The sequence below is a fragment of the Crocodylus siamensis genome, chromosome 7 (genome assembly GCF_052110815.1).
Source record: "Crocodylus siamensis isolate JL-2025a chromosome 7, ASM5211081v1, whole genome shotgun sequence".
Lineage (NCBI taxonomy): Eukaryota > Metazoa > Chordata > Crocodylia > Crocodylidae > Crocodylus > Crocodylus siamensis.
This window is the reverse complement of record NC_143401.1, coordinates 58949410-58963566: the sequence shown is the minus strand read 5'-3', so window position 1 is coordinate 58963566 and position 14157 is coordinate 58949410.

The window sequence follows — 14157 nt, the reverse complement described above, 5'->3', positions numbered from 1 at the left end:
AACCTGAGGGAAAAAAAACTAGTAGTAGATACTATCCTGATGAATTGATAGATAAACCACTGCTAGAAAAAGGTCAGTGTATACAGGGGCATTGGCAGGTATAATAGGGTTGTCTGGCCCTTTAAGAGAGGCAGACAGCCCCCAAATAGGAGCCCAGCTATGGGCAATTAGCAAATAGTTAGAAGACCAAGAAGACTGATCTGAGAAAGAGCAGTTTGCCGGCTGCAAGCAGAGTGAAACCTAAAAGAGCTTGCAGCAAGGAAGTTCCAGAACTAAAAGACCCTCTCCTGCTGCCTGTAAAAGTCTGAAGATTGATTTCACTTGTTTTATTGGACCAAGGATTATTGTTTTATGTTAAGAAGACAGGCTGGGGAACTTCCAAGGAGACATCACCAGACAGTGCGTGTGTGTAGACAAAATGAGGATCCTAAATTGTAGCTATGGGTTTTTAAAAACACTGCTTCAATTTAGGGCAAAGTAGCGCCCCCCCCCATGTCATACACACACCTGTGCACTTCCCCACCACCAGAGAAGTAGGTAAGGGAGGGTGAGCTGGCAGCAGGTGGAGGGGCCCCTGGGCTGTGGGGGAGGGGAGAAAGGGGTGCTTCCCTCAACAGCAGTGGCAGCCTCCAGCTTGGGCGGTCCCTGGGGGCACTGCAGTCATGGAGGGAAGCACCAGCACCCCACACAGCTCAGGCAGGCAGGCTCCGGGGTAAAAAAGATCAGGCTCATTGCCTTTTTTTTTTTTTCCTCTTGTGCAGAGCCTGCCTTCCCGGGGCGCTGCCAGGCTACCTGCATGGGCTTCCTGCAGATCCCCTGAGCTGCATGGACTCAGGTGCTTCTCTCTGCAGCTCTAGGGCAGCAAACTAAAACTCATCAGAAGAGTTTTAGTTTACTGTGCCCCAAGTCATTTAAGGTGCACTATGCCACCAACACATGCAAGCACCAACACCATTAAAGTAATGCAAAAGCATTTAACCCACTTTAAAGTTTTGTGCACACATGCCCCTCATTTCGTCTGCACACAGCCAGTGAGGCTGCAGGTGCCCAACCTCACTTCCAGGCTTAGTATAGACTGTCAAAAAGTGAAGGGTAAATCAATTCAGTCTTCACAGGTTATTCTAAGCTGCATAGATTGAATTGATCAGCAAGTGAACAAACATTCACTTCTGATTCTGGAAAATGCAACCACATGCCTGCAGTGGCCCAGACCAGAAGCTTGAGGCAGGCGAGGGGAGGGGGGTGATAGAGCACACCTCTCTACTCAGCTGGAGCACACAGTCTGGGCCAAGGCTATCCTGCCAGGTAAGGTTTGTAGGGGAGGTACAAAGCATCCTAGGATGCTGGGGGAATGTGAGTTAACTTGAATCTGGAGGGGACCTAGGACAAAAGTTCAATGAACTGGTTTAACTTCAATTAGTTAAGTCTGCTACTACATCCAGCCAGGTGTACATTAAACCAGTTTCAGACATTCTGAAAGCAGTTTATATGCACTGAACTTCTGTTGGGTTATTTGAACCAGTTTTTGATCATTTAGACACATTTACATGTAATTTCTGTCCCTAGCCACAGACTATTGATTGGATTTTCAGAAGCACTGGTAGGGTGAGCCTGCACAGCAGCACATGCACTAAACTGCTTACAGGGGGAGATATGCATGTCAGGAAATATACCCTTTTCCCAGCAGAAAAAAAGAGTGAGCATATAGATATTCAAGCAGCTGGCTTGAAGCAGACTGAAACTGAAGTCTAGCAGCCCAGGGGAGGAAAAGGGGGTAGGAAAAGGGATAGGAACAGAAACTGTTAGCCATTTCTATAAGGCTAGCTATCGGGTCTGAGTCCATGGCATAGTTCCTTAGCCATTAAGCAGGTCACATGCTGAGCTTTGAATGACCTCTTGCTTGGAAGCATAATCAGATAGCTCCAAAAATGCTGGAAAGGGGTGCCTAGTGCACTAAGTGTACCCTGGTGTGCTGGGTGCACTGCTCCTATAAAGGGTTTTTATTGACAGGACCTGGGACAGTGATTGGGTGTGAGGGCATGTGCGGAGCTGTGTACCTGGGGTGTGGTGTGAGTAAGGGTTAGGTGCTGTGTGATCTGTAGGTGCTGAGAAGAAAGAGACTGCCAGTAAGGTGAATGAATCAGGTGGAAGTGGCACTGGAGTGTGTTGGTGTGGGTGATTGTTGTGTGGTGATGCATATTAGGCTACACTGTGACTATGGTGGTCTAACAGGCTAAGCACACCATTGATAGTGAGGCTGCTATAGAGCAGGCCATTGCACACCATTGACAGTGAAGCTGCTATAGAGCAGGCTATTACCCACAGCCTTAGTCCTGAGGATTCACGGGTTTTAACCACTGCTGGTCTCCTGTGAGAGTGACCAGTCAGCTCCCAGGACTCTTTCTCCCCAAATCCATAAGTAGCAGCCCTCCACCTTTGTTGTAAATATCACCCTCTTCTCCTTTGTTCCACCCTCTTCCCTTCCTTAAGAAGTGTAAGGTAAGCTGCCACCAAATAATTCTTTTTGGTGTGACCCAAGCTTGTTGCAGTCTGAAGTGGCAGAGATCCAGCATTCAATAAAGATTTCCCCTGACTATAATAAAAGTTACTAGTTCCCCAGTTGGTGTTGGTCCTTGTTAAATTTGTTATTTGAATTGCTTATATTGACATGTTACTTACCTGTTGTTAATTAATAAGGCATTGGATTCATTTAATTTAGTTTTGTGGGGATCTTTTACTTAGAGTATAAACCAACTTCTGGGTGATTAATTATGCTCAGTCAGCTCATTAGTCAGTGAGGGGCCAAGAATCACCCATTTGGAACTGGACGATTGGGACAGCCATTAATTGGGCGGTGTCTAGTTGGGTGTTAATTTAGTCCAGGTCCAACATTTCTAACAGTAGCTTTCCCAGAGATAAGTTTTCTAGTGCCTCATAAAATGGCTGTTCATTTTTATGTAGTGCAATGGGGGTCCCTAGGACCTCACAGTATCCCACCCTACCTCCCCACCTCCAAAGGGGAAGGGAGGGAGAGTGGCTGGCTCCCTAAATGCCCAGCCAATGGCAAAGTGCAGGGACCCTACTGTTGCAGCTGCTTAAACAGTCTTTGTTCTCTGCAGACCTCTAGCAGCAGTACCAATTCCCATCACACTTTAAACAGAGCAAAGCCAGCAGGAATTCCCTCATCCTAACACCACCACCACCACCCACATGCCCTCTCTGCTGATCAGGGAACCAGGCAGGCATCAAGTGTATCGAGGGAATGGATTGGGATTAGGGCAAGAGAATGACATGGAGCTCTCCAGGAACAGAGAGGGGAGCGGCAAAGACCACCAGCTCCCTATCACCCACTGGGTATGGAACCTACTTTTAATGTAACTTTAGCTAAGGGGCTAGAATACCTCTCACCAGTTTTTTTCTACACTGTAAGTCTCCTGAAAAATTTAAAGCAATAGAATATACATCCATAGTCTAAGAAAAAGTGAGAAAAACAAGAAGTTAACATTTTTAGAAGTTTAAAATCTAGCAAGTAATAGGTTACAATTAAATATAGTACACAATGACAGAGCAGGTCCAAACCTAAACTATCACTTATAAATAGGGCCTGGTTTAAAGCAGAGGTCTAGTTCACTAATATCATTGCCCAGTTATTCCAAGGTCCACCATTTGCACTCAGATCAGAGGACTGTCTGCTCTGATGGTTGCTGCAAGCTGAAGAAAGCATTCCCCAGCCAGCAGTAGAAGCCTCAGTGGAGGGGAGAAAAGGGTCACAGAAGGGACGGGGGGAGGCGGGATAGAGTTTGGGGATGGGTAAGGCAGGGGCTGTTACCTTCTCTGGGTCGGAAAACTCGGGCGCAGAGGGTTGGGAGCACCCGGAGGCTGCCTTGGCAGATGGCCCTGGCACCGGGTAGGGAAGCAAAAAGCCCTATGATCTTTTCTCTCCCTATCCCTTTTCTGACCCCTTCTCCCTCCCCTGGGCTACTAGGCTTTTGCTGCTGGCTGGAAAATGTTTTCCCCAGCTTGCAGCAGCCATCTTGTTACAACAAAATGCCACGATATGGCTGCTTACTGGGAAACTCCACAACAAGCAGCCATCTCACAGAATTTTGTTGCAAATCACATTTTTCATGAAAATTACTTAATTTCATGATTTTCACAAAGAATGCGAAGTTGTAATTTAAAACTAGGCCCTACTTATAAATTTCTGGAAGTATGGACAGTACAAATATTTTTCATCCTCATAGGTAAGAACAGATTTTGGATCAGTATTTGTTAAATATATTTTTAAGGTCAGAGTTCAGTTAGACTTAACATCAAATAAGAAAGCAACACTGGAAAGAAAAAGAGGTTTAAAAAGTTTAAAGACTTTTAAATATACATCTCTATTCTTTGAAATTCCCAGAGAATTGTATTTATCTATCCTAATTATTTTGTCTTGGTTTTACTTATAACCTCACATCAACATACCAGGGATATCTCTATTCAAGGTAAAAAGGAAAGAAGGAAGGAAGTAAGCAAGCAAACAGAAATTTGAGTTCTTTGTTCACCATAGGGTTTTGTTTGTTTGTTCTAGAAATCCACCTGTTTTAGTTTAGTCTGGAAATAGATCTTTTTATTGTTACATGAAAATATGGTAGGAGTAAGTAGTGAACAAAGCTATTCCAATAAAAATATTTCACTACCAGTATACTTATGTCCACACTAGCTCTTATGCTTATTTATCTAGATTAAACTAAACACAATTAAGTGAATGCAAAAAAGAGATATAGCCAAGCTCCTAACGCTCAATATTCTTCACTGATATTGTCACAGAAAACATTATTTCATTAAAAAGGAAAAACAGTTTCTTCCCCACCCCCCACAAATACTCAATACACTGACAAATTACTTTGAATTTGATTTTGTGAATTCCAAGCAAAAATTTTAAATTTTGTTAGTAAAAATGAATTTATTTCATCTAAGGAGTGATGTTGTAGCCATAATGGTCCAGGGTTTATATGGCAGGCAATGATTTTTGTAGGTAATCTTTTTTGATTGGACTAACTGCACAGTGGGGCAAAAAGACAAGTTTTCAAATGAAAGGCACTTTTAGTCATGTAGCCCTAAGTAGTGGTCCATGCAGCTGATCCAATAAAAAGATACCACCCACAAAGATCCTCATTTCTCATTAATTTAGTCCAAGGCTTTTTCCTTATGAATATTCCCACATAGAAAAACCTATCCCAGTTTCCAAGTAATGTTAATTTTTTAAAAATTGCCTTCTTCATGAATAATAGACTATTTTGCAGTTCAAGAAAGTTCAGAGTATTTCCAAAAGACAATTCAAAAGTAAACTTTCTTAGAAAAGGGAACTATCCACTTTCTTTTAAATTAATTCATTTTATGACAAAGAACCACACCACCTCTTACGTGACCATCTATCTGCCTCTTTAGAAACAATAAGATAGTTAAAAGAGATAGCAAGGAAGTGTTTAAGTTCCACAAACAAACAACCAAACAGCCAAAGAAAATACAAATACACACACACCTGTAGGTAAGCATGAAATAGTTTAAGTATGGAATTAATTTCCTGTTTTTAAAAAACCTTGCCATCTTGGAGATACATAAATGTGTCATCTAGCAAAAGAAAAGCATAACATCTGCACATACCCTCCTGAATGAGTACTCTCCTATTTTATCCCTCTTAACTAAGTTAGCTTTCAACACTAAGCAGCAAATATCAGTGTTTCACTTGAACAAACAGATGATGAACAAACTGTATTAAACTGCTAAATAAAGAGATCAGCAATATTTGAAAAATGAAGTACTTATTTGAATAAAGGCTATAAACAACAAACAAGAAATCCAAGGACACCATTTAGAAGATAATCCTCTTGACAGAAATACATGCATTTTTTCCAAGAGCAAAAAAAATGTGTTAGTTCCTATAAATATTGAATCTGAAACAGAGGGAAATAAGTAATATGGAACACAAGTCAGTTCCTATCCTTCCCTTCTCTTGGGTGGTACCGTATTCTCCAAACACAATTGTCCACACCCATCTTCCAGCATAAGGTTTTTTTTTATTAGGGGTGCACTGATAGAGAATCTTTGGGCCAACACTGGATGGCTGATTTTTAATGCACCATATCAGCCAATACCGATCCAGTTCCAATATCCATCCCAGTGTCCAGCTGGTAAGTCTGTTGTGGGAAAAGGGACGGGGTGTGCGGGGTGGGCAGATTGAAGCCCCCACAGTGAGGGAGAGAGTGGGGCTGGGGCTGGGGCTGGGGCTGGGGCTGGGGCTGGGGCTAAGGCAGGGGCAAGGGCAGGACAGCCACAGCAGAGCAGGAGACAGAGCCAAAAGTGGCTCATCCATGGGGAATGGGGGCGGGGGGAGCAGCTCCCACCACTATGCACACCCTGCAAGGGCACAGGGGGCATGTGCACTGAGATCTGCTGGCTGAGGCTAGGGTGGCACAGAGCTCTTCCCAGCAGGGGGCTAGGCCAGGCTGCACTTGGGGTGGGCAGCAGTGGCACTGGGAGGAGGGGCTATAGGGGTGATGCAGCTACCCCAAAATTTGCCATAGCCCCCTCCCAGTGCTGCCCACCCTGAACAGAGCCCAGCCCAACTCCCCTACCAGGAAGAACCTGGTGCTCCCCTGGACCCAGCCCACAGCAGCCCGCCTGCAGATCTCGGGACATGCAACCCCTGTGCCCTCCTGGAGTGCATGCAGTGATGGGTGCCACCCCGCAAACCCTGCAAAAGTTATTCATGGCTCCATCCCCTGCTCTACCCTGGCTGTGCAGCACCTGCCCCTACCCCAGCCAGTCCCACTCCCTCCCTCACCACAGGAGCCTCAATATGCACCCCCCCCTCCCCATGACCCTTCCCTTACAGACTGGACCTGTCTGCTCTCCATGCTGCCAGTCTGCACTCCTGGTCACCTGCATGTTGTGTTGTGGCTGCATACATGCATGGGACATTTAACTGGTGGCATTATCAGCCACATCAGCCAAAAAAAGCCAACTGCTGATACAGTCAATTATCCTTATTGTGGTGCTGATCTGATATGGGATCTATGTATCGGTGCACCTCTATTGTTTATCTATACACATAAAAAGGACAAGGAGAGAGATGTGGTTGCTATGTAATGGATAGGGTCTGCTTTGAAGATGATCTAGAAATTACTTAATCATAAAAAATATTTCACCTCAGACTTCAATGAGGAGAATACGGGACACAAAAAAAAAGAAAAGTGGCCAGTGGGAGAAGATGGAAATACAAAGATCTAGAACAAGGACTTAATGAATCTCTCATACTGAGGGTAATACCAAATAACTCAAAAATAGCTACATATATTTAAAGAAGGGGGGAAATTGTCCAGGAAACTATAGATCTATTGCACTTACCTCAATATTGCGCAAAGCTTTAAAACATTTTAAAATTAACAAATGAAAAAGGTACAAAGTTAATGGGGGGTAAGGGGAATCCATAATGCAGCATGGGCTTATCCCATAATCATGACTGGAAGGCATCTTAGAGGTCACCCAGTCTAACCCTTTGCAAAAATGCAGATTTCACTACCCCTAAATCATCTCATGCAGATACATAACCAGCCTCATAAAAACCTCCTTAGGCAACCTTTTCCTTTCTTCTGTAGTTACCAGTTAGGAAGTTATATCGAAAGTTGGGAATAAATACGTATTCTTTGCTGAAATTTAAGCCACATGTTCTAGGAAAAAAACAATTTCCGTTCATTTTCTTTATGGAAGCCTTTCAGACAGTTCAGAGTTCTGTTTTGTCCTCACCTAAATCTCCTTTCCTCCAAACTGAACATGTGTAGTTCCTTAAAATTTATTTCACAGAGCTTGCATTCTAACTGCTTTATCTTTGTCATTTGCCTCTAGACCCTGTTTCTGTAAATTCTTCTTAAAATGCCATGCTCTGAAGAACATTACTCTAGCCGAGACATAACCAGTGCCGGCAAAATTCCATTTGCTTTCTCTGATAGCACCGACCCGAGCTCTGGATTTCCCCAGGTGTAATAGCTGGAGCATGAATTGCTGCTGTTCCTCCTGTAGCTTGTGTTGGAATTACTGAAGCCAGAACTGCTAAAACACTTGTTGTTGCTGCAGGTGCCACCCCTCCAGCCATTTTAGCACAGACTTGGTATCCATTTCTAGTGAGGGGTGGCTAAAGCTGCCCCTATTTTCCACCACCTGTAAATGTGTTGCTTATCTTGCTGGCTTCTGCAGGAGGTTTCACTCACTGAGACACTCCTCAGTGAACAAAACCTCCTGCAGAAGCCAACAAGCTAAGCACCACAAACAGACAAAATAAATAACAAAACCGAATTCTTATGCCCCATCCAGAGCAATAGGAGGGGAATCCTTCTAGCTCTGGCCCCCAGCACAGCTGCCAGCCCCTCACTGTAGCAAGCTGTTATGCTCACAGCTGCCTTTCTGAGAACTGCTCTATCACAGTTAACTTCTTTTCTATTCTCTCCTCTTGGATTTTATGCTATTAGGACTCTCCATTATTAGCAAAATGCCCACAGATGCAGATCCTTAACAGACTTGTGTGGTACTTCTTAAGGGAAGACCACAGTTACACTCCCCAGCTCCCTTTTAGCAGTGCTGCTTCCAAGCTAATTAGCCCCCATTCTGTATTTGTAGCTTTGGGTTATTTTTCTTTCTTATGTCTAGAGCCTTACAATTGTCTTTGCTGAATTTCATGTTTCCCTTCACTACATTAAAATCCTTTTCAAAGTTAAGGTTTATCCTCTGAAGTGTTTGCAACCCCTCCCGGGTTTGTGCTGTATGCAAATTTATTTACTATGCTCTTTACTTCTCCATCCAAGAAAAGTTAACAGCTCCAGAATGAACCTGTGAACTTAAGACATCCTGCAAGTCTGATACTGATCCATTTACAGTTACTTTTCTTGTGGTTATTCAACTAAGTAGGCATACATCTAATGGCAATCCTACCTACCCCACATTTCTCCAGTTTACTCATCAGAACAATATGTGATTCAGTGTCAAAAGCCTTACTAAAGTGAGGTATGATGACTGGTACATTGGGGGGTGGGGGAAGCACTCTAATCCCTTTCTCCTGCCTAATCTATTGCTGTGCTTTCTGTTTTGTGCTAGGCTCTCTGCTCAACTGTTGCTATGTTACCTGCTCCCTCTCTCCCATTTGCAGTGTGCTATGCACAGAGGCTTCCTATGCCACTTGTGCCACAGGCTGGCCACCCTTAGGTCATCATATTCCCATTGTCAACCAAACCAGTTATCCTGTCAAAACAAGAAAATAGGTTGACAACTTGAATAAATATATATCGTGTCTCATTCTCATCACTCCCTCAACTTCCAGCCATTTAAAGATTTGTCTGTTTTGAATTCACTCTAGTAACTACCCAGGTATCAAAGTCATACTGATCAGTCTATGGTTGGGGTGCACCAAGAGAGAATTTTTGGGCTGATACCAATGGGTGATTTTTAACAAGCCATATCAGCCAATACTGATCTGATTCCAATATGCAGATGGGCAGCATGGAAAGCAGCTTCCTGCTGGTATGTCTGTTGTGGGGGAAGGGGATAGGGGAGAGAGAAGGGGTGGGGGGTGGAGATTGAGGCCCCCATGGTGAAAGAGAGAGTGTGGCTGGGACTGGGGTTGGGGCAGGGGCTGCACAGCTGGGGAAGAGTTGGAAATGGAGGCATGAGTGGCTCATCCAGGGAGTACGGGGGAAATACTGGGCGTATGCAGGCAAGGCTGGGCTGCCATTATGGGCTTTTCTACTTCTGAAAAGTAGAATTAGTCTATTGCAGATTTAGCATCTCATGTAGATGCACCCATTGTGTACTTGTTACCCAAGGTTACTCATGTCAGACTAACATGACACTATCTTTTTAAATATTGGCCTAAGTCTATCTAAAATATAACTCACTTCCCTATCAGGAGATCACCAAAAGCATTTGAGAAATGCCACATGAAAACTGTAAATGACAGCTACTAGTACAAGAATGGTAAAAAACAGTAAATAAGTGATTAAAGAAGAAACAAGAACAGGAGGACTATTGGGCTGGAGGAAAATTAGTAAAGGAAGTTTTCAAGGATCTGTTATGAGAGAGATTTTAATATTTTCTTTAATGACCTTCTTTCAAGAGGTAGGCATATGTTAGTAACATTTGCTGATAAATAAAATTTAGGAAGAATTGTCAGTACATAGGGTAACCATATACAAAAATGACAAAATTACATTGACAACTGAAGGAATAGGAATAGGAGGGGAGAAATTATAATACAAAGTGGTGGGCTTAGAAAATGACAAGTTTCTGCTATAAGTTAGGAGCTTGCCCATTGAAAGTGACAAAGGATAAGAAAGATCTAGGTTTATTATTCAGTCACAGGATGGTTATAAACAAACCTGATGCTGCTATGAGAAAAGGCAAATTATGTGATCCACAGATATAGCAGGTATGGCATTCCTGCAGAGACTGGTACTACTACTATTGTACATGGTACCTACTGAGACCTCATCTGGAATATGGTGTATAACTCTGATCACTAGTATTTAAGAAAGATGAATTTGAGCTGGAACAGGTGCAAAGGACTAGTAGGATAATCAGGGTATTGACGGGCCTATTTTATGAAAGGGAACTAAAAGGGCTTGGCTCATTTAGCTTACCTAAATGAAGGCTGGAGACAATACATTTCCTTTCTATAAACGCATTGTAGGTAAACATCAGGAAAAGGAAAGAGCTCTTTAGCTTAGCTGTAATGATGGCACAAGAACAAATGTGTATAAACTGCCCATAAATAAATGTAGGCTGAAATTAAAAAGATGATTCTTAACCAGCAAAGCAATGAAAATCCGGAACAGCCTTCTAATAACAGAAGTAATAGTGATTTTCCATTGTATTAAATTAATGACAGCAAACAATTTCTTCCAGTAAACTTTTAATACTCCCAAGATGACCAATCCACATGGCTCTACGTTTCTCAAAAATTCAGTAACTATGGTTCTAAGATTTTGGAATTCTTTTTTCTTTTGTTTAAAAAGGTAGCCATATTTTCCTCACATAAGCCATATAGTTGCCCTGCTATTTCAATATGCAGTTACTTTAAGATAAAAAGTGTTATATAAGATTTATAAATATGTTCATAATATAATCTAAATCAAATAGATTGCATTGGGTTTCACAGCTCTGGATGCAAAATATGTTTGAAAATGTAGCAGCAAACATAAAATATCAGAATCATAAAATATCTTATAAAATACATTTTAATAATCGGATTTACTTCTCGGATTTTTTTCTACCAAAATAGATCTGATAGCACATATTTGGCTTATTCAGTTAGGAACACACATTACTGAGATAACAAGTCATTTGATTATGGTTTAGGAGGCCCTTCATATCAACTTACTAGAACTAATAAAAACCCCAAAATGCACAAGTTTGTTAGTTTTTTGTATCTACTTCTATCACCAAAAAGAACTTAAGAGGACACATTGTACCTCAAGAAGACTAAGGTACCTAACTAGTAGGGGTGTGCAAAGTGGGCATTATTAGATTCGGATTCAGCCTGATCCAGGGAACAGTGATTTGATTTGCTGATTCAGATCAGTGTCCCGATTCGATTCACCTGAATCTGAAGATTCAATTCTGATTCAGAGAATCAGTGATTCAGCCATAGACACAACTTTATATGTTTTTTCTACATACCCTGAGGTACCAGCACAGCTCATGAATGCTGAGATGGTGGGGCAGATGGATAATCCCACGGGGGGGCACGGGGGCTGTAAGTTTGGTGGCAGACCCCACCCCGCACCTCCCCGGCTTGGCAATCAGCCATGGGGGGACCCCAGGTTCCCTCCAGACTGAGTCTCCAGCCCAGAAGGCGGAAGAGTCCCCTGCACACTCTGCAGTAGACCCAGAAGTAGACTGGAAGGACTTCTGGTCCACTTCTGGGTCTGTTGCAGAGCATGCGAGGGACCCTTCCTGTGGGATGCTCCATCCACCCCACCATCTCAGCATTCATGTGCCATGCCTGGTACCTTGAGGTATGTAGAAAAAACATATAATGTTCTGTCTATGGCTTCCAATTCAATCTGGAGAAATTATTGGGTCTCCTGATTCGATTCAGATTTGGAGATTTGGCCGCCAAATCACGGCAAATCTTCTCCAAATTGAATCAGCAACCGAAGCTTCACACAGCCCTACTAACTAGGCTCCTTTGAAAATCTCACCTCAGTTCTACCCTGTTTACGTACTCTATTGGCCAGAGAGAATTTGAAACCACTGTGAAACAAATAGGCTCACTAATGGTTTTACTTACCAAATATACCCTTTGGAAATAAAAAACAAACAATCAGAAGCAGTATCTGTTCTCCATTATGTATTCCTGCACACACTGAATGGATCATTACATCTAAAGATAATCACTCACAATTTCTCTGTATGCTTATTTTATCAGATACTGGTGATTTAAACTTGCTGACTCTGACATCTGTTAGAAAAAGCATGCTCATAAATAAAACAAAGAAAGCCATTGTATGTCCAAAGGCTACACTGCATTTATGAAAGCACTCTTAAAAGATTGTTGTATTAACCAGATCTGTGCAAATTATTCATTCAAGGTTATTCCATTTCATTTTGTTTTGTCCATGAATTGAGCCTTTATCCATTGCAAATTTCTTAAAATTTTGTATTCAAAATTATTTGAAATTTATTTAGCATTGGTCTTCAAATTGTTAAATATTGTTCAAATATTAAATTGTAATATGCTTCCAGCCAGCATTTCATTATCTGGACCTAAAATTTATTTTACAAAGACTGTGTCACAAATCTAGTTGTCTTCCACTGTCTGAGCCTCAAACTTATAGGATCACATTGATAGGATCATTGAATATGAGCAGAAAACTAACTTAGGCTCCAACTTTTCAAGCTTACTTCCCAGGGATTAAATTTATGAAAGTGGGGTTCATCTGTCACAACCCCTTCTTCTCCTATAGCCCCCAACCAGTGATTACCTCCTCATGTCTCTCCAGCAGCATAAGCAAGTCTTCCTCAGAGTTCCAATTTAACCCTTCAAGCATCCAAAACATCACAAGTACCACAAAGACTGCTAAAAAGAGCCTTTTTATACAAACCAACTCTTTCTTCTTGGGTAAGAAATGGAGGTACACACATTTGCTGAAAATTCACAACCCCTATACTCAAGTCTCACCTTGGTTTCCATAGCACTAAGAACCAGTAACAACCACACGAGATGCTGACTGCTCAGTTGTTTGCTCAGTTGTTACTGCACAGTCATTTAGTGCTTGTATAAGGAAGAACTAAATGACTCCTGAACACTGCGCAGTCATATTGAGGAATGGCTCTTTCATGATGCTAACTGTGAAATAGCTCCTAACTACTGTGCAATAGTGTCATGTCATGCTTCCTGATACGTGATGCTACTGCTTAGTAGTCACAGGCTACTGTGCATTCAGTATCTCATTTAGACATGGTCACCATCAGAAATTCAATTAAAATTCCTTTGTAAAATTCAAAGGCTGGAAGCAGTTACACAGCTACTCTAAGCATGCTTCTATTATGCTGGGCCTAGCTCTACGAACAAATTAAATAAAACATAGTTAGCAGTTACAGCCATTAACAATCATAAGCATTTGTTCAAGATACATACAAGAAGGCTAGGAAGGAAGAAACCAGCAGGTCACTCCAGCAGGTTCATCAGGCACTTGCAAACACACACACACCCTCAAATTTTCCCTCCAAGTTTCTTTTACCCACCCCGTATTTTCATATTACATCACCTATTATTGTGATACCCTCTTGTGAGGACTGGTCCTAGCCAGCCTTCAGTTGGCCACTTTTCAAAATACCGTACCATTCCTCCCACACTTTCACACAAATAAAGTAAACATAACATGGCATCAAAACATTACTAGCTTCCAAGAAAGACAACATAGATTTGACGGAATCTTCTAAAGTGGAAGAGGAGGGCAGCAAGCAGGCAAGGTAGAAAGGAAAGAGGAGGAGTGGAAAAGAACAGGGGGGAAAAACATCAGCCACTCCACTTTCATACATTAGCAAGGAAAAACTGAATAGGCACTACTTCTACTTGCAGATCACTTCAAAAGGTGTTCAGTGGGAAGTAACATCTACATT